Here is a 24,237-nt window from a genome sequence, read left to right as displayed (position 1 = left end):
ATGACTGATGTTGAGGGAGAGGTGTCAGGTGACGTAATCACAGGTACCATTCTAATCAATTTTGTGCTAGCATATGTACTATTTAACTATGGAGTTAGTCACTCTTTTGGTGCTAAGAAATTTGTAAAATACTCATGCATGTCTCTTGAATGAACGAACCAGCCCTACCGAGTGGCTACTCCAGAAAATAGAGTACTAGTATCATATACCAAGTATCCAAACTATAATATGGAATTGAAAATAGAAAATTAGAAGTGGATCTAGTGCAGATAAATATGAGTGATTTGGACGTCATTTTAGAAATAGATTGGCTAGTTAGACACTTTGCACATATTGATTGTAGGGGAAAGAGGGTGTTATTCATGAAACTATACAAGAAGAGTTACTCTTAACAAGAAAATGCTGAAATTAGAAAATTTCATAAATTATCAACTCTATCCGCTATGTGAGCTAATAGGGTAATAAGAAAAGGATGTGAGATATATTTGGCTTATATAGTAGATACGGGAAGGACACAATGCCTTTAGAAAAGATTCTGGTACTAAAGAATTTTCCTGATGTATTTTCGGACGACCTTCCTGGTCTACCTCTGAACAAAAAAATAGAGTTTAAAATAAATATTATTCCGGATGCGGTTCCTATATCTAAGACCCCCTATAAAATGGCACCTGTGAAATTAAAAGAATCAATAATCAATTTATAAGAATCATTAGATAAGAAATTTGTTAGGTCTAGTACTTCATCTTGGGGTGAGCCAATCCTCTTTATTAAGAAGAAAGATGATAGTCTAAAATTGTGTATTGATTATAGAGAATTGAATCGAATCACAATAAAGAACAAATACCCCCTTCCTAGGATAGACGATTTTTTTGACTAGTTGAAAGAAGTTAAGGTATTATTTAACATAGATTTGAAATTTGGATACCATCAATTGAAAATTAAAATCGAAAATATCCAAAAAAAAAAAAAAAGCGTTTCGTATGAGGTACGAGCACAATGAGTTTTTAGTAATACCCTTCAAATTAACTAACGTCCCGACAGTCTTTATGGATTTGATGTATAGGGTATTCAAACTACAATTGAACCATTTTATTATGGTATTTGCTGACAACATTCTAGTATACTTCCCAAATGAAAAAATTCATGCCGCTCATCTTAGAAAAGTTCTAAAAATATAAAGAAGGGAGAAATTGTATGTTAAATTTAGTAAATGCAAATTTTAGTTGAAAAATGTGGCATTCTTAGGACATATGACATTAGACCAAAGGTTGTCAGTTGATCCAAATAAAGTTGAGATAATCGTAGATTGGCCATGGCTCGCTACTTTGACTGAGGTAAGAAATTTTCTAGAATTGGCCAGCTATTATCGAAAATTTGTGAAAGAATTCTCTACCATTGCTATGTTCTTCCTAAATTGACTCAAAAGAGGGTTCTTCCTAAATTGACTCAAAAGATGGCAAAATTTGAATGGTTAAATAAATGTGAAACAAGTTTTCAGAAATTAACGAAGAAATTAGTGTCAGTTCCAATACTTATCCTACCATCTACAACGAAAGGGTTTGTAATCTATAGTGATGCCTTTAGAAATGATTTAAGATATGTCTTGATACAATATGAGAGAATAATTGCATATGCTTCCCGCCAATTAAAATCTTACGAGTAGAATTATCCAACGCATGATTTGGAATTGGCAATAGTAATTTTTGCTTTGAAAATATGGAGGCATTACTTGTATTGGGTACAATGTGAAATTTTTACCGATCATAAAAGTCTCAAGTATCTATTTAATCAAAAAGAGTTGAATATGAGGCAGAGAAGGTAGTTAGAATTAATTAAAAATTATGATTTAACAATCAGCTATCACCGAAACAAACTAAATAAGGTAGCAAATGTCCTTAGTAGAATGTCGAGGGCATTAAGAGAATCCATGATAGAGGAACAAATGGAGACTTTCGAATTAAAAATTGTGGACTCCACTGCTAAGATGATAACTGCTCTAGTGGTTGCACCTACCTTGATAGATAGGATTACGGAAGTACAACATTCGGATGACAAATTTGCTAAGATCAAGGAACATGTTAGAGTTGAGCCTTTGAAGCAAGAATTACTATAGGAGGCATACAATTCAAGATTCTCAATTTATCCTAGTAGGACTAAAATGTACTGGGACCTGAAGAGAAATTATTGGTGGAATGGGATGAAACGAGAAATAACAGAATATGTGACTAAGTATTTGGTATACAAACGAGTAACTGTCAAGCACCAGAGACCTACCAGCTTATTGCAACATCTAGAAATCCCACAATGGAAGTGGAAATTTGTGACAATGAATTTTGTAGTAGGTTTGGCTCGAACAATTAGGAACAATGATACTATTTAGGTTATAGTCAATCGGCTAACCAAATCTACCCACTTCCTACCAATATCGAATGGACTAACAATGAAGAGATTAGTAGAGATGTATATAGAGAAAATTATGTGTCTTCACTGTGTCCTAGTGAATATAGTGTCATATCGGAATCCTAAATTCATGTCTAGATTTTTGTCGAACTATCAAGAGATTATGGGGACGGATTTGAAACTAAGTACTGCCTTCCACTTTCAAACGGATGGACAGTCCGAAAGGACTATACAAACACTGGAGGACATGCTACGAGTTTGTGATCTAGAATTTTCGAATAGTTGGGATAAATTGATGAAACTAATGAAATTCTCATATAATAATAACTATCATAGTGGGATAGGTATGACACTGTTTGAGGCGTTGTATGGGTGGAAGTATAGATCTCTCTTGTATTGGGATGAAGTAGGTAAGAAGTTGATCGCTGGCCCTAAATAAGAGTTGGGCGGATTCAAAGAGAAGACCTTTAGAATTCCATCCGAGAGAAAAAGTATATTTGAAGATATCTCCCACCGAGGGAGTAATGAGATTTGGAAGAAGTGATAAGTTAAGTCCAAGGTATGTTGGACCTTACAAATACTGGAGAGAGTTGGACCTTTAGTATATTGACTAGCCCTCCCTCCTGCTCTGTCAAGGATATATAACGTTTTTCATATCTCTCAACTTAGGAAGTATGTGTCGGATCCAAGTCATATTTTAGAGAATCAACTCATCACGGTGAGGGAGAGCTTGTCAGTTGAGAAGTCCCTTTAAGAATCATAGATTGGAAAGATTAAGTTCTAAGAAGAAAAACCATACCCAACATGAAGATGCAATGAACGAACCATACACTGCAAGAGGGGGCGTGGGAGTTAGAGGAAGACATGCGGAATAAATATCATTATTCTTTTAATCAAGGTACATAAGTTTTGAGGATGAAATTTTTTGTAAGGGGGGGTAGAATGTAAAACCCACATTTTTTGTAAGGGGGTGAATGGCAATATGAGGCAATATGGCTTCTTTTAATGTTTTTAAACACGTACCATTAAGTGAATCGAATGAGCTTTTGATTTAGGGTTCAAATCAGTTCAATGCCGTCCAATTTTTTAATTCTTTTATTTATTATGTAAACTGTGTGACTTTAAAATTAACCAATTTGAAATTTTGGTTTTTTTAACTAATTTTGATTGGTTCAATCAGTTATGATTTGGTCTAATTGATTCAAATAATTATTTGGGTTGACTAGTGAATCGGATCATCATAGTTGGTTTGTGATTTAATCAGTTGAATTAGTTGATCCGGTCCGATTTTCAAAACTCTAGTTTCTTTGTCTAGATTTTAAGCTTCCATGTTCTTCTCTCTGATGAATCTTAATTTTAATGGAAAATATTTTTTATTCTAAAACAAGGCAAAAGCATCCCATGTATACTCACACAATCATACTTACCTTTTAAATTTTTTGTGGCTTTGAAAATTTACAACTTAAATATTTTGAATATACAATAAAATATAATTTCTCAAAACAACTAACCATACCATGTGTACTCACACAATCAGACTTACCTTTTAAATTTTTTGTGGCTTTGAAAATTTACAACTTAAATATTTTGAATATACAATAAAATATAATTTCTCAAAACAACTAACCATATGTACACGCTACAACCAATTTTTAAATTTTCTTTTTTGGTCCTAAACATGAAGGAAAAACTTTTGCCTACTTCGTCATTATTCTTTAGTTGTGCATGACCATTGAACATAACATTTTTGAAATAATAGTTTCTATACATAGATTTACAAGAAAAAATTGGGGTGTAAAAGCAAAAAGAATACTCATTTTATTGGAACAACTTGTTGTATCAATGACTACAGATTTTATTGACATAAAGTTATCAGTATTGCTGATTCCGTTTATTTATTTAATTTTATTGGTTTCTAGAGATATTACTCCTGCATATGGATCTACATCTACATTGATTGGCACATTGATATGCTGCAAAATTCATTGTGTTATCCTGCTGACACTTTACTTTTATTCATTTTTCTACTAGTTCATGTTTCTTATGTAATAACTAAGACAGACCTCTGCTGTGATACATAGACCATGTTGCTAGCATTAAAATGGAGATTATGATAGCTATAACAGAGTCTGGTAGATGAGAGCTGCATAGTTTCTTTTGGTTGTCTTTTCATTCTTAATTCTTCCCCCTCCCTCCCACTTATTTGGCACTTGAATATGTTAATTTCTATACACAGCTATGCATCTTGGACGTATGTTGTTATCTTTGTTCTACTTGGAAGGCCTGTATAGGCCAGCTCCTATTGCAACAATGCAGTTGTGTTGACATGATTGTGGTTAGTGAAAGTAAAACCTTTACACCTACAATCCATATTTCTACTAATTTGATTAGAAAAGGAAATATATGAGTTGATTAATCTAAAAAATAAAGAAGGTACAATTAATACAAATTTATATAAGGTAGGTCGTTAATAGATTTGTTAAAATTGACTATAGATAAGAAACTAATTAAAGAAGTAAAAAGGAAGGGAATTAATGGTTACAAAAAAAATGGGAAAAAATAAAAATAAAAACACAAATATTAGAGATATCCACATGGTGAAAAGATATATAGTCCAAAATGGGAAAATTAACCCCAATTGGCAAAATGTTCAATGCACAAGACTATACCTGGCAATTAGGCAGGTTGGGCGAATTGATATTGGGTTTTCATTTAAATGGGTTACACCCAACCCGTCCAACTTTAGATTGGGTTAATTTTAGATGGGTCATATTGGGTTATCTCAAACCCATGACCCAAATATGACCCAATATATTAAATAATAGATTTTGATACATAAACTCACTCAAATATATTTTCACATACAAAAAAAAAAAAAATTCACACACATAAATACATTTTCTCATAGATAGATATATTTTCACATACTCATTTTTTAAGTTCTTTTGAAATACGTTGTTATTTTTACACATACGAACACACTAATATACTTTCACAAATACACACACACACTAACTATTTAAAGTACTTGGACCCAATCACACTTTAAAGAAAGTTATAAACTGAAATTTTGACCCAAAAAACAAACACAAAAGAATCATGCATGATAACACATCTGAGCCGTTGTAAAATGGAGAAATTAGAAACATCTAAACAATACACACATTAAGGCATGTGTATCTCACCTTGGGCTGCCATTGGATTTGTATTGTGTAGCAATTGGACACCATTATGATCTTATGTTCCCAGTGCACACAACTCACAAACACCAACATTTAATAGTCATTAGATTGCACTTGCATTCCATCGAGCTGTTACAAGACTTTAGCCACATGAGATTCCTGCTTGCTAAAACTAATAGCCGACATGCGGATATGATCTTGTTTGGATGGTCAGGATTTCGTGCACTGGGGTTACACACTTACACCTGATTATACGATCTGTGGGGCCCCACATATTGGGAAAGTCGTTGACTAAATAGATCAACTCCTGCGTGTGTGATCATGCATTTTGTGTTTAATTTGTTTATTTGTTTTTTAATTTAAGTTGGGTAATGGATACCCAATATAAATACCCAAACCACCCAAAATATGTATGGATTTTTATTACCCAATCCAAAATTGACCCAATACCCAACTTACCCAACCCAACCTCTCAAATTAGTGGGTGGGTTGGGTGAGTTATTGGGTTTTGGGTATAATTGCCAGGTCTACACATGACAAGCATTAAATTGCGTTTGCATTGACTAGATCAAAGTACGTTAATGAATTTACAGATTGAGAGTTTGAGGTGCCATCTTCTTCGTGTTTACTATGTATTTCAAGATGTAACTTAGATAACAGGTTGAATGTTTTATATCTTACTATTGCTTTCCTATTCGATAGATTGATACAAACTCTTAATATATGGTACATTTGTCATAAATTACATGAAAAAGACATTATATTAATATTTCCTATTTATGATGTCTATAATTGATCAAATCATTGAGATGCACAATCAACACTCTTTCCTTCTTTAAAACAAGAAAAAGAAATTCGAAGAAAATACACACCAACAGTTGTTTGGGTTTGCAAGATGTTTCAATTTGAAATATGCAAAAAGAATTTTCATGATGACTAAATGGTTTGATGAGATTATCATATACATTGGTCTTACATCAGTGGTAGGATGTGGTTTAGTTTGTTAGCTACTTTACAAGAACTTGTTTAGGGACTTCAATTTTTTCTCGGGTGGAGTATAATTGTTTTGAAATTAGAAGTGAAAGTCTTGATATTTTCAAGGGCAGACAACATGGTTTTTGAAATCATGGGTGGTTATGGACTTGCGGTACTCTAGCTATCAATTCTAAAAAAGAATATTGCTTTTAATTTTTTTTTTTACCAAGAGAAAGAACTGGGCCACTCTATCCTAAACTATGTCATCATTTCCATTAAAGATAATCCTTGTAGTGTAAACAAAGATAATAGTATCATAAAAAACTAAAAAGATGGTAGTATCATACAATTTACAAAGTTGATTCATTCAATACTACATCCATAAAGCTCCAAATTCTATGTTTTCACCGTGAGGATCTCAGAAATGATAATCCCGTCAATCACAATTGTTGAATGTGAATTTCACATTCCTTATTGAAATTCTAAAGGCATATCAAAAGTAGACAGTTCAAATATGTAGATACAAAAGTGAGAAACGCATTCAAGAAGAAACAAAGAAAGAGCGAAAAACACTAACATAGATTCCAATGTTAAAATAATTCTTAACTGCAAATTTTAGACAAGATAATATGACACCAATTACTCCACAAACCTAATGAATTTCACCTCATTTGAGTTATTCACTATAATGTATATTAAATTTTTTTTAATAATTTACTTCCAATGCATGTAGTTATTGTTAATTATATCAAATCATCTAGACAAATCTCATTTGTATTACTTAATTAACAAAATATGTAGTGATGAAACCGCATGACAGAAGGTAGAATTTTAAAGATAAAAAGATTCCAAGTTGAACCATTAGCTTGATGTAACAAGATTAGTGTAATAGTATCATCTTAATTACATGGTTTTAGTTTCCTATCATATTTGATTATCTTCCACTTGTCAAATATGATGTCCCAGTAGATATTCTAATAGTACACATATTTGAATTTCATATGCATTCCAGTGTCTGACTTGGATCTATATCTGTTAAGGGATATAATGAGGTAAATTGACCTTTTACCTATTTTTGTTGTTGTTGGAATTTCAGAATATGGCCATATACATTCCTTTCAACTATATATACACAAACACACTAGTTGAATTTGGGACTAATAAATGTGTGTAAATATGCTCAAGGCTGTGGATAATAGTAGAGTTAAGAGTAAAATATTTGGTTAATGGATATTAAAACATAAAGATTATATACTTGTGACGACCCCACTTCCCCATAGGATGTACCCAAGGGTTTGGCGGACCACCTGTCTATCTCTCACCAAGACTTACTCACTCACTCAATCAACTCTCAAGATTAATCATTCAAGCCTCCAAAATAATATTTAAGTTCTATAATTCAACCAAAATGAAAACTTATTTACAATCCAAAAGCCAAATGTATGACACAACCTCAAATATTAAAATACATCCTATCAACCAAGAGTAGAAGTACAAGAGGGTTATACACTCTAGGTCACACTTAATTGCTCCAGACCTCCATTCCTGTAAGAAAAATAAAAACTAAAGAATTGAGTTAAAAGCCCAGTGAGGTTCCTAAACAAGCAATCAGGTAGAGAAACTATAGAAGTATGGTACTAAACAGTTTGAACACTTTGCACAATAATAAACAGTCATTAAAGAAATAAACATTCATTCATTAGAAGGATACGTTCTCACTTAGAGCCATCATTCAGTTGCCAGCCATTCCCTAATTCCTCCGTCATTTCAAAATATTTAACAGTGAAAACTTCTTCAGTATTCATTGTCACCCATTCATTGATTTCATTGCATTGAATTCACTGGCCAGTTCTCCACCAGATTTCGTGGTAATACTTGAGTATACCAAACATTGTCTCAGGGTCACCAGTCGCTCGATCGAGTCCGCTTCTTGGTCGAGTCGACTGGCAACGAAGGGCAAGGGCCCAATTCAGCCAAAGGCTTACATTCATGCACAAGTAACGTTCAATCACTTGATCATTTAAAATTCACATTCACTTAAGTCGAGTGTGATAAAGTACACATTCGCCCATTGAAAATTCATTTAATAGTCATTGGAAAGCATTTAACATTCAAACAATCACTCACAGATATTCACATAGTCACTTATTACACAAACATGCAAGGAACACTCACTAGTCACTACAGTATAAGTTCAAGTGTTCGCCTCATGTGCACTTTTGACCTCACCTCCATGTCCTAAAATCACATTTATAAAGTGCCATGAGATCCACTACGCCAAGTCACATTATTCCAAAAGAAAAATCAAGCTCAAAATGGTTCAACAACTCCAACTTGAAATTGGAAGTGAAAGTAAGGACAGTTTTAAGAAAACAGAATTTTTTTCAGTTTTGCGTGACGCTATTTGAAAAATCATATCTCAAGCTTCTTAAGTCCAAAATTTATAAACTTTATACCGTTGGAAAATAGATTCAAAGGGTTACAATTTCTCAGAAGACACCTTTGCAAGATTCTGCCCACAAGTCAGTCAAAATCCAATCTCAAGCGGCCTCTTTATCCAGTAGAAAGACAGAATAGGAATGGAAATTTAGTCAATTTTGGAAGATCACAGATATTCATAGAAATTGAGAAAATTTCTGAAATTTTCACAGTTAAAAGATATATGAGTCTAGTTTCCAATACAATAAATGGAACTCAATTTGAATTTTTCTACACCAAGATATAGCAGATTTCCAAGACTGCTCAAGGTTTCCTCCGGAAATATTTTCAGCAGCACTTCCCCTTATTTTCCCTAATTTCCATCCATTTTCAAGGCTACAATCTCATAGTATAACAGCCCCAAATCAAGCTCACAAATTATAGGAGACAATTGGTACATATTTTAGATAGCAAAGACTAACCAAATTCAACATATACTTGATATATAAAAAAATATACCCAAGCTGAAATTTTGAAACCCTAAGCTGGAAAATTCTACCAACTTCACAAATTTATGATATCTTCCATATTCAAGTCATCTATCCAATAAAATGCAACATAAGAAAGGGAAGGAGAGTTTCTTAGCTTAATACCTTCAAATCTCAAGGAAAAATACAGAATCAAGGCTGCCTATGCAAAATCACTCCACCTCAAGCTTCCTTGCCATCTTGTTGCACCTTTGTTCGGATTAGATTTGTGGTTCTTGTTGATTTCTCTCCAAATCAAGCAAAACCCAAGATGGAATTTCAAGTTTCTCCTCTCTTTCTCTCTCTCTAGTTCGGCCAAGAAAGGAGCAAAATGAAGGGATTTTTGGTGAAATTTGCAAGATAAGGACTAGAGGTTACATTGGTCAAAGAATGCCTTGATTGCCACTTGGCTTACCCTCAAATTTCCTTTATTTTGCCTTCTTTTCCCCTCTTTTCTAGTGAAAAATTTCGGCCATCCTAATCTAAAATAGAGGATTTTTGGTTGAAATAGAAGCTTACTGAAGATAAGAGGAAAGCTTAGTCTTGGTCAAGTCTTAGTCAAACTTTGTAGGCTTGTTGACAATTGGCAAGCCAAGTTTTTCCCCCTTTTTTTTTCTTTTTTTTTCTTTCCTTTTCTTAATCAAACAATTCAGCCAACCCTCGGGAAATAAAAACAAAGAGATTAGGGGAAAAAAGTATTGATCAAGTGATGTCCTCCACCGGTAACAAATCGCACACGTCGGTTCAAATGTATTTTCTTAACTCTCTTATACTTTTATCTTAACTTATGATTCACTAACTTACTCTTAGCACTTTTTAACCACACACTTCCTCTTACTTAATACCCACTCTTATCCACCAAATTTAATGCACACACCTCACAAATTGATCACACTACCAAAAGGCACCAAAACCCTAACTTACTCTAACTTTAAAAATCAAAGTAAAACTCTTGACTCAACTAATGAAATCACAATGAAATTTAGGGCTAATAAATAGTTAAATGGTCAAGTATAGAAATATAAAAGGAAATATAAATTAATGTTTCAAATATGGGAGGAAATTCTAAAGGAATTTTCGGGTTCTCACAATACTTGTCATTCTAAGTGATAAATATCAGTAGGCTTTGAACAAGTATAATTTTTCTTATCTTGTAATTATGATGGAAGACAGTTGTCAAATGTCATTTGTAGTTAGATGTTAGTAAAATTAGTATAGAGCATTACCAATTTTTAATTAATCATAATCAAGTAGAAAATATTAACCTATCTGTTTGTTATTTAAATGATGAAACTGGGTATGAATAGATCATTATTTAACCATATATTTTTGGTAGTTTTATCATGAGTATGGTTTTTGAAGTCGTACAGAATTTTTCTGGGTTGTAGTTTTTTCTAACTCTTATTACATTAATTGTAGTTTGGAATCGTTGTGCTATTCTCGCGATTCAATTATAAGTATTGTTTTTAATAGTTGTATTTGTGATATATTAAATTATTTTTTATTCTTATAATAATTGCCAGTTTCTAACTATGATTTTTTATAGCTATTCTTGGTGTTGTAATTGTGTTCCTATTATAAATTTTTGTATTTAATTTTTTTGGGTGTTTCATTGGCTACGCAGCAAGAGACCATTATCATGTATAATGTGGGTATTCCACAAGTTGCTGAATTGAGGCTATGGCATTAGTCATTAGGAGAAGATGGAGCTAATTGATTTGGTGTAATTAATGGTTGATATAAGGAGTAATTCATTTGTGTATGTTGAAGTTTCGTTGCCTATGAGATTAAGATTATAATTAGGATTAATCTTTTATATACTGATAGTGCATACACTATTACCATTAGATGTATGACAACTCATCTGAATTGAAACTTAAAACCCAAATTTTACTCATGTGTTATGCATCTAACCGTGATAGTGTATACACTATTGGTGTATATAAGATTTACTCAATTAATTAAAAGTTTAAATTTATAACTTGTAAGTTTACTATATATAATGAGAGTAAATATTTAGTGTTTTCATTTTTTAAAAAAATGATTAATTCTCAAAAGATAGGTATTTCCATCATATTTACAATGACATGTTGGTAAGAAAAATCAGCGAAATTTGAACAGTCAGAAAATTTTGATATTTAACATTGTATATTATATGAGTAGTTGAGCAACTATACGATATATATTATGACTCTAATAAGCTATATTAAGAAACTAATTCATATCTTTTGTTAAATTAGTGAATGCCATTATCGAAGTGGCCTTGTTTGGAAAACCAATTTTCATCGAAAAATTTTTACGTTGTTCATGAACACATTTCTCAATTACTTTTTTATCCCGCATATATCAAATCGCTATAGACATTTTCTATAAAAACTCCAGAAAATTGCAACTCTCACAAATCTAATGTTGAATTATTTGCATTATATGAAAAGCTAAGCACCTAAATAATTCATGCTATGCTGGGGATAAATTTGCTTAGGATTGAATGAATGTCGAGCTTAAGTGTTGGATATTGTTTATGGTGGCCCACAATGACTATAAACTCACGTAACACTCAGCAATACTAAAAAAAAAAAAAAGGACTTCAACTTGATAAACAAAACAAAGCAAATACACATCAAGTAAAAAGATTTATTTTATAAATAAATTACCACATGCAGCAAACTAAGCTAATATAGAGCAAAGCACAAAAATGAAATGCAAAAAAAAAAAAAAAAGGTAGTAAACAAAGTATTATCCCTTGTCAAATCACGCACCGACAAAACAAACAACCAGCTAATATCCCAAGGCCAACAAACAAGCAAAAAAAAAAAATTAAACCACCAAATACAAACATTAACTAAAAACAATGATAAATTCAAGTAAATAGTACAAATAATACTAAATTAACAATGAAAACAAGAAAGTACCTATTCAAACAAGCCAATAAATAAGGGGGAAAATATTCAGCCAACCATCACAAAAAACTGCAAGTGCAAAAATTGATTATATCCCATGATAAAAAGCCTACAAGTTTAATAAACTGAAAGAATAACCAAACTAAAAAAAAAAAAATAAAGACAGAGTAAATCAGATATAGGTAATTGACAATCAAACTAAAAAAAAAAAAAAAAATTCGAAGTCCCTGATGCGACTTAGCAAATCCATGATTTATGTTTCATTTTTCATTAAAACCACCAAAACAAAAACTAAAATAGTACAAGAAATACCATGATGAACCCAAGTAAATAGTACAGATGATACTATAAGTTGAACAAAACAACAACTTCCTAATCCAATAAGCTGAATAAGCTAACAAAATAATAGATCTTTTTTTTTTGGTCAAACCAAAATAATAGATCAGCAATAGGACAAAAGGCATATTTGTGACTCAGCAGCCAAAACAAGGAATCACTAATCCTAGCAACCCCAACAAACAAGGGGTTGTACGTTCAAAAACTCACTAAATTCCATGAAAAAGAACCAATAAATGCAATAAGCCCTGTTCAAACAAACATCACAAAATAAACTATTATAGACAAAGAAATCAGTAAATAAGTCATACAACCAACAATCAAATAATAAATAGCTGAAGCAACTAACAACTAGATAAAACCATTAAGCTTTGGCACAGTGATCACCAAAAACAGACTAAATCCCTTTTTGAACTGTAGGTCAGGGGTTCGAACCTTATTTACAGTAAAAAAATTTTAAAGGTGACCTCAAAGTATTCTTTTGATCTAATGAGGTCTATATTCCTGCTAATCTCCTTGCAAAGAAAAAAAAATACTAACAAGCAGATAAAAAAACCCAAATCAACACATGCACCACCAACCAAGTATATTTATAAACAAAATGCATTCATAAAAGTCAAACAAACCACCAAAAAGTACCAACCGGATAAAAAAAAACCCAAATCAACATGCACCACCAACTAAGTATATTTATAAACAAAATGCATTCACAAAAGTCAAACAAACCACCAAAAAGTACCAATCACAGCAAAGCATTAAACAATTCTAAGCAAAGCCAATTACCAGCAATCAACAAGCAAAACAACAACAAAGCCCCCAAAAGTTAATAGCTAATACCAAAGCAGTAAATATCAGCAAATAAAGACTAACATAAGAAACCACACTCACGAGTCAAAGAAACACCACCAGACAAACGCAGTGCAATTCTTGAACCAAAGAACACCAAAGAAAGATATAATTAATCGAACTATCCAAGTATTTTGATTGAAAGTCTGCGGACCAATTTGATCATGATGAATGATGCCTCATTTTCATCGTCTTGCTAATGGAGTAATGGACCACGACCTAATACTATACAACTTATATAAAATCTCCATTAATTCCATTGGCTAACCAACAAGATATGATCAATTATTTTAGATGACTTATTTTACATAAGGTTTACTTAGAGGGAAGGAGGGCTGCTCTCTAGTATATCTGGTTAAGCTCTAGAATTAGCTAACAATTCTTACGAACCATATCTAAGTTATTCTACCGTTTGAAAACTAGACCAAATAGGCTGGTTTGACTGGTTGAACTCTGAACTGCTCATGACTTATTGTACATATAGTTTAATTAGAGGGACGGCAACTTGCTCTCTAGTTTATCTAATTAAGCTCCATAACTAGCTAATTGTATTTCAGAACTGTATCTAAGTTAATCCAAGTGTTTTGAAAACTGGATCAGATTAGTCGGTTTGACCGATTGAACTGTGAACTGATCATGGTACGATTCGTTTCATTAGTAATTTAGAAAATCATTGGAATCAGTCAAATTCAATCAAGAATGAGTTGAACCAATCAAAATGCGTAAAAATATTGGACTTTTCAACTGGTTCATACTGAATTTTCTTTTTTTTTTTTTTTAATTTTATAAGTTTTCCAATTTACATAATAAATAAAAGAATAACAGAAAAGAAGAATAATTGAACCATTTGAACCGGTTGAACTAGATTGAACCATGAACTGGAAGCTCATCCGATTCAATTAATAGTTTGGGTTAAAAAACATTGTCCTTTTGTCCAAATTCGGAGTTATTGATTGTCCAAAATAATTTATTGCAAGCGAAAAATTTTCACTCGGTATTACATAAATTGCAATGAATAGGTTGAGTAGTTCAAAATAATTTGTAGAAACAAAATCTTATCCTAAAATATGCACGATTAGTTAAATTAAGGCAAAAATATGTAGTATCAGACAAGTTGTACAGAAACCCAGACGTCAATTGATTAAGTTATTATAGAAACCGAAAATGTGTCTTGTATTCAAATAATTGTCGAGTCAATTATGCACACCAATTTGATATGTCCCGGATTCATTTTTTCTATGCTGTATAGGTGAGAGGTCCGGAAATCGGGATATTTTACTTGTACTCTTTTCTTCCGTTTCACACAACCTATCTCTTTCTTCCTTTCGGATCCAAATTTTGATAGTCTCTAGGCATTAAAACCTATATCAGGCTTTCAGTCCAAACCTCACTTTGAGTGTCCACTAACTAAAAATAATAATGTCTCCAGTATTTCCGAAGAAAAAAAAATTACAGGTGTAGTATTAGTATTAGTGGGCGGACAAGACAGACAAGTCGAAGCAGAAAATGGTGATGGTCAATGACCGGCCGCTGCGTAACGGACAATTCAACGCAGAGGAGCCAACCCCACTTCCAAAATCTACTAGTACCAGTTACTTACCTCAATTTGATGAAGGGATAATTCCATAAACCTCCCCTTAGGTTTTTAGCTATTTCACTTGGTTCCCTTGACATTTTAAAAATTATACTTACCTCCCTTAATTTGACATTTTGATAACCAAAACTTAAAATAGAGTGAAAAATTTAATGAATAAAGTTTAATTTGTTCTTCTAAATAATTATAAAGTAATTTAGCACAATTATAAAAAAAAAGGATCAAGTTCTTCATACGGATATTTGTTATTTAATAATCAACTATAGCAATAAATATTTTGCTATAATAGGCTATTTTTTATAGAATTTTATTGGAGGATATAGATTCCTTTTACAATAGAGAAGAAAGTGTTTTTTTTAAAAAATTTGTGGACTACTTTTTTTAATAAAACTTTATGGACTGGCTTAGTGATAGAACTATCATAGTTTGGTAGTAATTTTGGGATATTTGTTTTTAATTATTATTGATTTATTCTTGATTTTGATACAAAAAAAGAGTTACAAAAAAAATGGATGATGTTCACAATTATAAAAAAAAAATTACTAGTTTAACGTTTGATTTGGATAGATATTAAGGACAACATTGATAATTCTTCTATCCTTCTAATGAAATATAAGAGAAATGAATAAGAAGGAAAAAGAAAAAAATTATAAAATCCATCCTTTGCATAAATATGGCATCAAGAGAGTTTTATTAAAATATTAAGATTATTATTGTCATTTTAAATGGATAAGGGAAGTAGGTGTAATGTTTAAAATCTTAGGGGAGCCAAGTGAAATTATCAAAAACCTCAGGAGATGTTTCTGAAATTACCCCTTTGATGAATTCAACCAAATGGAAAGTCGTCGTTGTTTAGTTGGTGTTTCATATTGGAGTTGGCTCCAAAGTCAACAAAGAGAATAGGAAAGGAGCCCGACAAGAAACGCGTAGAACGACCTCAATCTCGTACAAATCCATGGACTGAGAATAAACAGAACGCGCATCTCCCTGTTTTACTTTGACCGCCAGTCCTCTGTTACTAACTTCTTCTCATGATCGCTTGTCTGGTTGCGTCTGCTTTCATTTTCCCCTTTTCTACCAGTCAGACGCAGTCTAGCCAAACCAAAATGCAATTTCTGGTATGAAACCACAAGGCTGAAATGTCGTCAGGTTGATGGGTTATAAGCTCTTTGCCTGTCCCATTTTCGAGCTCATGGGTTTCTCAAACAACTGTATCCAATGAGGATTCTTCTCTTTCCTTGGCTTTTCTTGATACCCTTACTCCAAATTTTATCAGTTAGACATGTTGTTCTCTTGGCCTCTGGTCAATGTCTTGAAGATCAGAGGTCCCTGCTGCGGGAACTGAAGAACAGTCTCACGTTCAACTCCACGAGTTCAACCAAACTGGCGCGCTGGAACAATAGCAAGGACTGTTGCCTTTGGGATGGGGTAGGATGTGATAGCTTGGGTCATGTGATCAGGCTGGAGCTTGATAACCAAACCATTTCTGGTCTACTGGAGAATTCGAGTAGTCTGTTCAATCTTCGGTATCTTGTGAGATTGAATTTGGCTTTCAACAACTTCAGCTCTACTATTCCCACCGGATTATTTCAACTTACAAATCTGACATACCTGAACTTGTCTGGTGCTGGTTTTGTTGGGCAAATTCCGCGGGATTTGGCTAGTATGAGCAGGTTGGTTACTCTTGATCTCTCAACCCGTTTTCCTGGAGTTCAGCCACTGGAAATGGAGAATCCAAAGCTACAAACACTTGTTCAGAACCTCATGGAGCTCCAAGAACTTTACCTTGATGGTGTCAATATTTCTGCCGAGGGGGGTGAGTGGGGCAATGCCTTATCATCTATGCTCAATTTAAGAGAAATCAGCTTGTCCAGCTGTCATCTTTCAGGTCCTATCAGCTCATCCATTTCAGAGCTCCACTCACTCTCAATCATCAATCTTAACAACAACAACCTCTCAGCTGCAGTTCCAGACTTCTTTGCAAATTTCACGAATTTGACATCATTGAGTCTCAGCTCTTGTAATCTGCTGGGAGAATTTCCAAAGAAGATACTCCGGTTGTCACTGCTGCAGAATATAGATTTGTCAAACAACGACTTCATTACAGGCACTTTGCCGCGGTTTCCCGAGAGTGGATCTCTCAAGACAATAGTGATTAGTTCTACCAAATTTTCGGGTTCATTACCAGATTCCATTGGTGTCCTTCGAGATTTGTCAAGGATAGATCTGGAAAACTGCAATTTCACAGGACCGATTCCATCAACAATGGCAAATCTCACAGAACTGGTTTATGTGGATTTGTCAAACAACCAGTTCAACGGTTCAATCCCGTCATTTGGGATGTCCAAGAACCTCAATCACTTGGACCTCTCTCGCAATGATCTAACAGGCAACATTCCTTCCGCTCACTTTGAAGGCTTTGCAAATCTTTCCTTTATTAACTTGGGATATAATTCCTTCACTGGAAAAATTCCACCATATCTGTTTGCTCTTCCATCCTTGTGGAAACTCCAGCTTGCCAACAATAATTTCATAGGCACAGTCGAACTTCCCAGTGCATCCTCCCCTTTCTTAGATACACTTGATTTGAGTGGCAACCAACTTAATGGTTCAATTCCAAAGTCCATTTTTGAACTGCAAAGGCTCAATGTACTCTCACTTTCTTCCAACAGATTTAATGGCAGTTTGCCACTTCAAATGATAAAAATGCTCCGAAACCTTACAACACTTGATCTTTCTTACAACAACTTATCAATTGATGCAAGCAGCGGTAATTCAACCGTGGCCATCTTCCCTCAGCTCAGTGTACTGAGATTAGCTTCTTGCAACTTGCAAAAGTTTCCAGATCTAAGAAACCAGTCCAATATGATCGATCTAGACCTTTCAAACAACCAAATTGCTGGAGAAATACCTAGATGGATATGGGAAGTTGGTGACGGAAGTCTTCAATATCTGAACCTTTCCTGCAATCACCTAGTGGATCTCCCCATGAATGCCACTATGCCCAATCTGTCTGTGCTTGACTTGCATTCTAACCAACTTCAAGGTGAGTTTCCAAAACCACCAGAAGCAGCTATATATGTGGACTACTCAAGCAATAAGTTCAGCAATTCCATCCCACAAGATATTGGGAACTCTCTTACTTTTGCTGTTTTCTTTTCTATTTCAAATAACAGCATTTACGGAGTTATCCCTCAGTCCATATGCAATGCAAGTTACCTCCAAGTTCTTGATTTGTCTAACAATGTTTTGAGAGGCAGCATACCAGACTGTCTATTCTACAAAATGGAGAATCTCGAGGTTCTGCAGCTAGGGAGAAACCAACTGCGTGGCATCATTCCAGATCAATTTCCAATTAATTGTGTTCTCAAAAGTTTAGACCTTAGTAAAAATTTTTTAGAAGGACAGGTTCCAAGATCCCTGGTCAATTGTACGTCGTTGGAAGTCCTCAATATTGGCAGCAATAGGGTTGAAGATACTTTCTCCTGCACGTTAAAGAACTTGACTAGTTTGCGGGTACTAGTTTTGCGATCCAACAGGTTCTACGGAAACCTCAACTGTTCATTGGCCGATGATAGCTGGCAAAACCTTCAAATCATTGACCTAGCTTCCAACAACTTCAGTGGCGCTCTATTCCCTAAATGCTTCTCTAATTGGAAAGGAATGATTAGCCATGTAGAAAATGGGCAATCAGCACAGGACCGTCTGCATTTTACTGTCTTGAAGCTTAGTAACTTGTATTATCAGGAAACTTTGACAGTAACATTCAAAGGACTAGAGCTGGAGTTTAGGAAAATTCTATTGGTCTTCGCATCCATTGATTTTTCAAGCAATAGGTTTGAAGGAAGCATCCCAGAGACAATAGGAGAACTCAAAGCACTTTATCTTCTCAACTTATCACATAATGCTCTCACTGGCACAATCCCAAAATCAATTGGGAACTTGACGCAGCTTGAATCACTAGACCTCTCAATGAACTGGCTAAGTGGAATGATACCAGTAGAGATTGCAAGTCTGACATTCCTCTCATCCTTGAACCTATCCTTTAATCAACTCCTTGGAAGAATCCCCTGGGGGCGCCAGCTTCAAACGTTTACCGAAACTTCTTATGAGGGAAACAAAGGGCTGTGCGGCCCCCCTTTGAACGTCAGCTGCAACGGCAATAACCATGCTGCGGTGCCCCTTCACCTGTAGATGCGAATTCAGTGATTGAGACTGGATTTGATTGGCAGTTCATATTCACTGGTCTGGGGTTTGGTGTAGGAGCAGCAGTTATCGTTTGGCCACTAATTGTCTCCAAGGAAGGGAGGGACTGGTCTGATAAGCATGTAGAAAGAATTCTGCTGCTGATTTTTCCAAGATACAGGTTCTGTTACACCAGCTATGATGAAGGAAAGGAAAACGCAGTGGACAATTCGGAGGATGAGTTCCTGGACGACACAGAAGATTCTGATGGAGATGAATTCGAGGTAGAACACGAGGCATTTGGAGGTAAGTATTGTGTATTCTGCAGCAAACTTGACGTTCACAAAAAGAGAGCCGTGCACAATCCAAAATGCACCTGTCATACTCATACTTCGCCTATATTTTTCACTTCTCCAACGTCTTCTTCTTCTTTGTTAGTTCTGTATCATCAACATTTTTGACATTTTTATTCTTTTTTCAATGTTATTGTACATAAAACACACAGCGCATTTCAACCCTTGAACGGGGATGATGACTGTATGAAAATTAAGAACTCTGAACATTAATTAAATCTTTCCATGGATATGTTTCATCCCGCATGGTGGCAAAAACAAAGATTAATGAAGAATTAATTTTTTAAAGGTTGAAAAATATTACTAGATAACAGAGGAAGCCAGAACCGCTAAAAGCACTTTCTCTGCTTAATCAAGATACCGAGAGAGATTGAGACGTAACGTTTGTGAAACGGATTAATCTTTTAACATTCGGCCACAGAGAGTGAGTGCATAGATCAGCAAATAAATTTCTGCGCTTTTTTCTTCTGGTCTCGTCGTAGTGCTAAGAAAAGTATTAAGCATCAAGTGGAAATACTTCGGGAAGAGTTGGTTAGGTAGTAAGGTAGAAGAGATTGTAAGTAAGAGATCTAAATTCAAAACCTTCCACTTACCAAAAAAAGAAAAAGTGGTAACACTTTCGGTTCAACATTTCTGATTATCCAAGGAAGACGAGGTTTAACAATCTGGGAAGTTGAGATCCCTACAGATTGCTCATGGTCTTGGAGGAGCATATTTGATGATGAGGGATGAAATTCAGCCTCTTATTAAATATATTGTTGTTGGTAATGGGGAATCAATCAATTTCTGGTACGATCATTGGCACCCATTGGACCCCCCCCTACCAGTATTTTTCTGAAAATCTTTCGCATAACCTTGGCTTTTGCAGATCTGCCTCTGTATCTAGATTTATACAGGGTGGAGAGTGGAAATGGCCTAAGGGAAAGGAGAACAGCTGAAGTGGAAAAAAATTATGCAAGAAACACCATCTTTATGCCTTGTCAAAGCAGCACTGATGAGGTATATTGGTTCGCTAGCGGTTCTGGGAAGTTCACACTAAAATCAGTTATGACCAAACTCAGGAATGTAGGCAACAAGGTTCAGTTATGACCAAACACTCAGGAATGTAGGCAACAAGGTTACTTGGCATAAATTTATGCGGTGAAAGGGCACTGTTCTGAGATTTTCTTTTATTATTTTTTAAATTCTTTTAGCAGGGTTGAGGTGGGATTTAAGAAGCGGATTAGAATCCAAAATCTGTACATTTTGGGACCTCAACCTTAACCAGTAGACCAAAGTCTCTTTCGTATGATTTTCTTTTATTACTCAGATACTATGTCACAGGAAATTGACCACCAAAGACAGACTCAAAGCTTGGGGGGGGGGGGGGTATGCAGTTGTCTAATGATCAATGTGAACTGAACTATTTAACAGAGCTAGCTGAAAAAGCAATGGAACATCTCTTCTTTGCTTGTTTGACATTGGCAGAAGTTATGTTTCATAGCCCATGGGAGATTAACTTGGCAGGCAGAACTTAAATGGATGAGTGAGCACTGTCATTCAAATTCGTTTGTTGATCAAGTCAGGAGATTGGCTTTGAATGTTGTGGTCTATCAATTGTGGAGAGTTAAGAAACTCGGCTTTGAGTTTAGCAGAGACATCTTTCAATTGGAATTTAGCTTTGAAACTCGGCTTGCCTCCTATGTGTTTTAATCTATGATTGCCTGTGTATTCAATAGTATTTAGTAGTGTGTAGTTAGAATCTATACATTCCCGTGTATATAAGCTTCCATGTTCAGTGGATGTATCCTTTGAGTTTGGTTTTCTTCATGATGTTGGTGGGCAAGTCAATGTAATCAATGCCATACAAGCACTTCTAAAGTTTCCAACAGGTCTAATTGCATTTTAGGTCCATATTGGTCAGACGATTGAACAATTTGACTATCAAATCCTGCAAAAAATTGCTTTAAGTGGTTCTTCAACTAATACAATTCTGAAAATTTTTGGACTTTGACTAGATACCACTAGGAAAAAATCTACAAGAAACGAACAATTGTTTTCTTCAGAAAACTTAAGAGAACCATGTCACCTTGCGACTACCATCCTTTTCATTTTTTTTTTATTTTTGTTAATAATAATTGGAGATTGGAGAAAAAAAACTAGGGTATCAGTTGAAAGATAAGCTGTTTATTTATCTTCAATGGGTGAAAGTCATAAAAAATTAAGACTTAAGGGACTAACTCATTTTTTTTTTCTAGGAACAGTCAAGGAATTAGCTTGCTCGGCTGCAAACATCCCTTGTGGCATTTGTTTGAGTTTCATGCTTATTGTTTACTTAAAGATGTAACTGAACAATTATTATTTGTCATTAGTACCAACTTAAAAGAGGAGGATCAGTTGGGATATGGTTGAGGTTGCTGTCTTAATGAGGTGTAGATCAAGCAAAGAAGTGTCAGTTGTTAATACAAGTACATGATTCATCTTTGCATGTACAGGAATCAGGATCCTAGCCAGATATTTTACCTACATCAAAAGTGCTTGGTATCATTAAAATCTGGTAATATGGAGTATAAAATAAGGTACCAAAATTGGCCTATTTCTATTTGCAATCAAGACTTGAAAAATCCAAGGCAATGAAATAGGGTGGGTCATAAATGTCACAATGTTTGTATTTTCAATAATGGAAAAGTATAATTTGCATAAATGAATCTTGTTTTACTCCGTTTGGATTAATTCTAATTCTTGTATATGTTGTTTCTGACTTATTAGTCTTTATTCTGTAATGTCACCAAAATTCTGTAAATATAAGCAATATTAAGCTTGTTACTTTATTAAAGAGTATTTTTTTTTTCTTTACTTCTTGTTCATGTGAAATGTTAGAAAAACACTATTGTCATTTTTTGCCATACAAATTAGTCAAGTACTTGATACACAAAACTATGGAAATGGCAAATATACCTTATTTTTAAACATGCTGGAGGAAAATAGATATAGAATCAAATTTAGGGGGTAAGGTGAAAATTATCATACTTAGAGTTGAGTTAAGGGAACCATTTAAAACCAAATTTGATAAATGAGAAACTTAACAGTAAACATATACTTTTAAAAGTTTAGAGACCAAATAAAATGATTGGTAAAAGTTGAGGGACTATTGAAATCATTTACCCTTTATTTGAAATTATTCACACTCAAGATTTGCATTCTTGCTATGTTTTGAGTTCCTAGCCTATTTATATTGCGCAGTCAAAAGATGAATACAACAGTTGTTATACAATACATTTCCTTTTCTAGGTCTTTTCAAAAATAAAAAAAAAAAGAGAAAAAAAAAAGTAAAGAAAAGAGTTGAACTAGAGTGACACCAATTTTCCAATTCAACAACAATAATGTGTAAAATAAAACAGGTAAGTGTTCAAAGAGTTGTAGCTTGATCAACTCTAAACTGAGTGACAAGCTTCCAAAAATAGGAACAACAAATAAAAAATAAACAGGTTTTAAGTAAGAGAAGAAGTATTCTCTCATCATTTTGCAATTACCTAATTGCGAAGTATTCTCTCATCAAATATTTCTTCCATCACCACCTTCTGATCACGATCACCAGCTTCACACCCAAAAATTCATCAATTTTGAATATTTAAATTCATTCAACGCTTCAAATTTTACAATTGGAGATTCTAAATCTACTTGAGGTTCCACATGAGGAGCATGAAAAAAATTCAAGGGTAAAATATAATTTACTCTTCGTAGTTTAGCACTTTTTAATATAATTCTCTTGTGGTTTGAAAAATTATATATAATCTTCTCATAGTTTGGACTAAAATATCAAAGTAACGGAATTTACATTCGATAATAGAATATACTAAAATATCAAAAATACTCCTCTGTAAAGTTGAAAATTATTAATTAACCACAGGGGGTTATGTATATATTTTGAAAACCATAGTTATGTGATAAAACACTAAACTATAAAGGGGTTATGTAGTACAATACAAAACCATAAGGCATTAAAATGTCATTCACATTATGTTTATATATTTTGGTCACTTCATCCATTTTAGTTTTTAAATAAGGATATTCTCGATATTTTCTTGGGTTCTGTTACAGAATATTCTTACCGCTATTTTGACACCTTAATCCAAACTATGAGAGAGTTATGTATAGTTTTTGAAATTATTGAAAGATATATGAAAAATCGCTAAACCACGAGGAGATAAAGTGTATTTCACCCTAAATTCAACTTCATCACCATTGGCTTCACAAATTTATTCCTCCTCTTCAATTAACCTCGTACTCAGGATTTTTTTCCTCCTCCTTTCATGAATCTAATATGTTTTCTGATAGATCTAATTTCTACTCTCATAGATCCGATAACTATGATAGCATGAAGGGACTGTACAATCAATAGGCTCGTCAAAAGCAAAAGTCTCAACTGCATGCTCACTATGTACATGTAACATCCTGGAGATTTAAGCCCTAGCGATGGCTTATCAAGAAGACGAAACTATGTGATCGGAACAAGCATCACAACGATCAAGGTGAATATCG

At 33.9% G+C, this 24,237-nt stretch overlaps 1 long non-coding RNA gene and 1 pseudogene across 1 annotated transcript; one reads left to right on the top strand and one right to left on the bottom strand.

Moving 5' to 3' along the window:
• Positions 1-7,914: 7,914 nt before the first annotated feature.
• LOC140005369 (uncharacterized) lies at positions 7,915-9,977 on the bottom strand. Its single transcript, XR_011813208.1, has 2 exons — positions 9,629-9,977; positions 7,915-8,102 (listed from the first exon to the last, which is right to left on the bottom strand). It is a non-coding gene; the product is annotated as an uncharacterized lncRNA (long non-coding RNA).
• A 6,186-nt stretch (positions 9,978-16,163) lies between these two features.
• Positions 16,164-19,958, top strand: LOC113713428 (uncharacterized; annotated as a pseudogene).
• Positions 19,959-24,237: the final 4,279 nt, after the last annotated feature.

Source organism: Coffea arabica, chromosome 4c (assembly GCF_036785885.1).
Source record: "Coffea arabica cultivar ET-39 chromosome 4c, Coffea Arabica ET-39 HiFi, whole genome shotgun sequence".
In the NCBI taxonomy this organism is placed as follows: Eukaryota; Viridiplantae; Streptophyta; class Magnoliopsida; order Gentianales; family Rubiaceae; genus Coffea; species Coffea arabica.
This window is presented reverse-complemented; position numbering and strand designations above follow the sequence as displayed.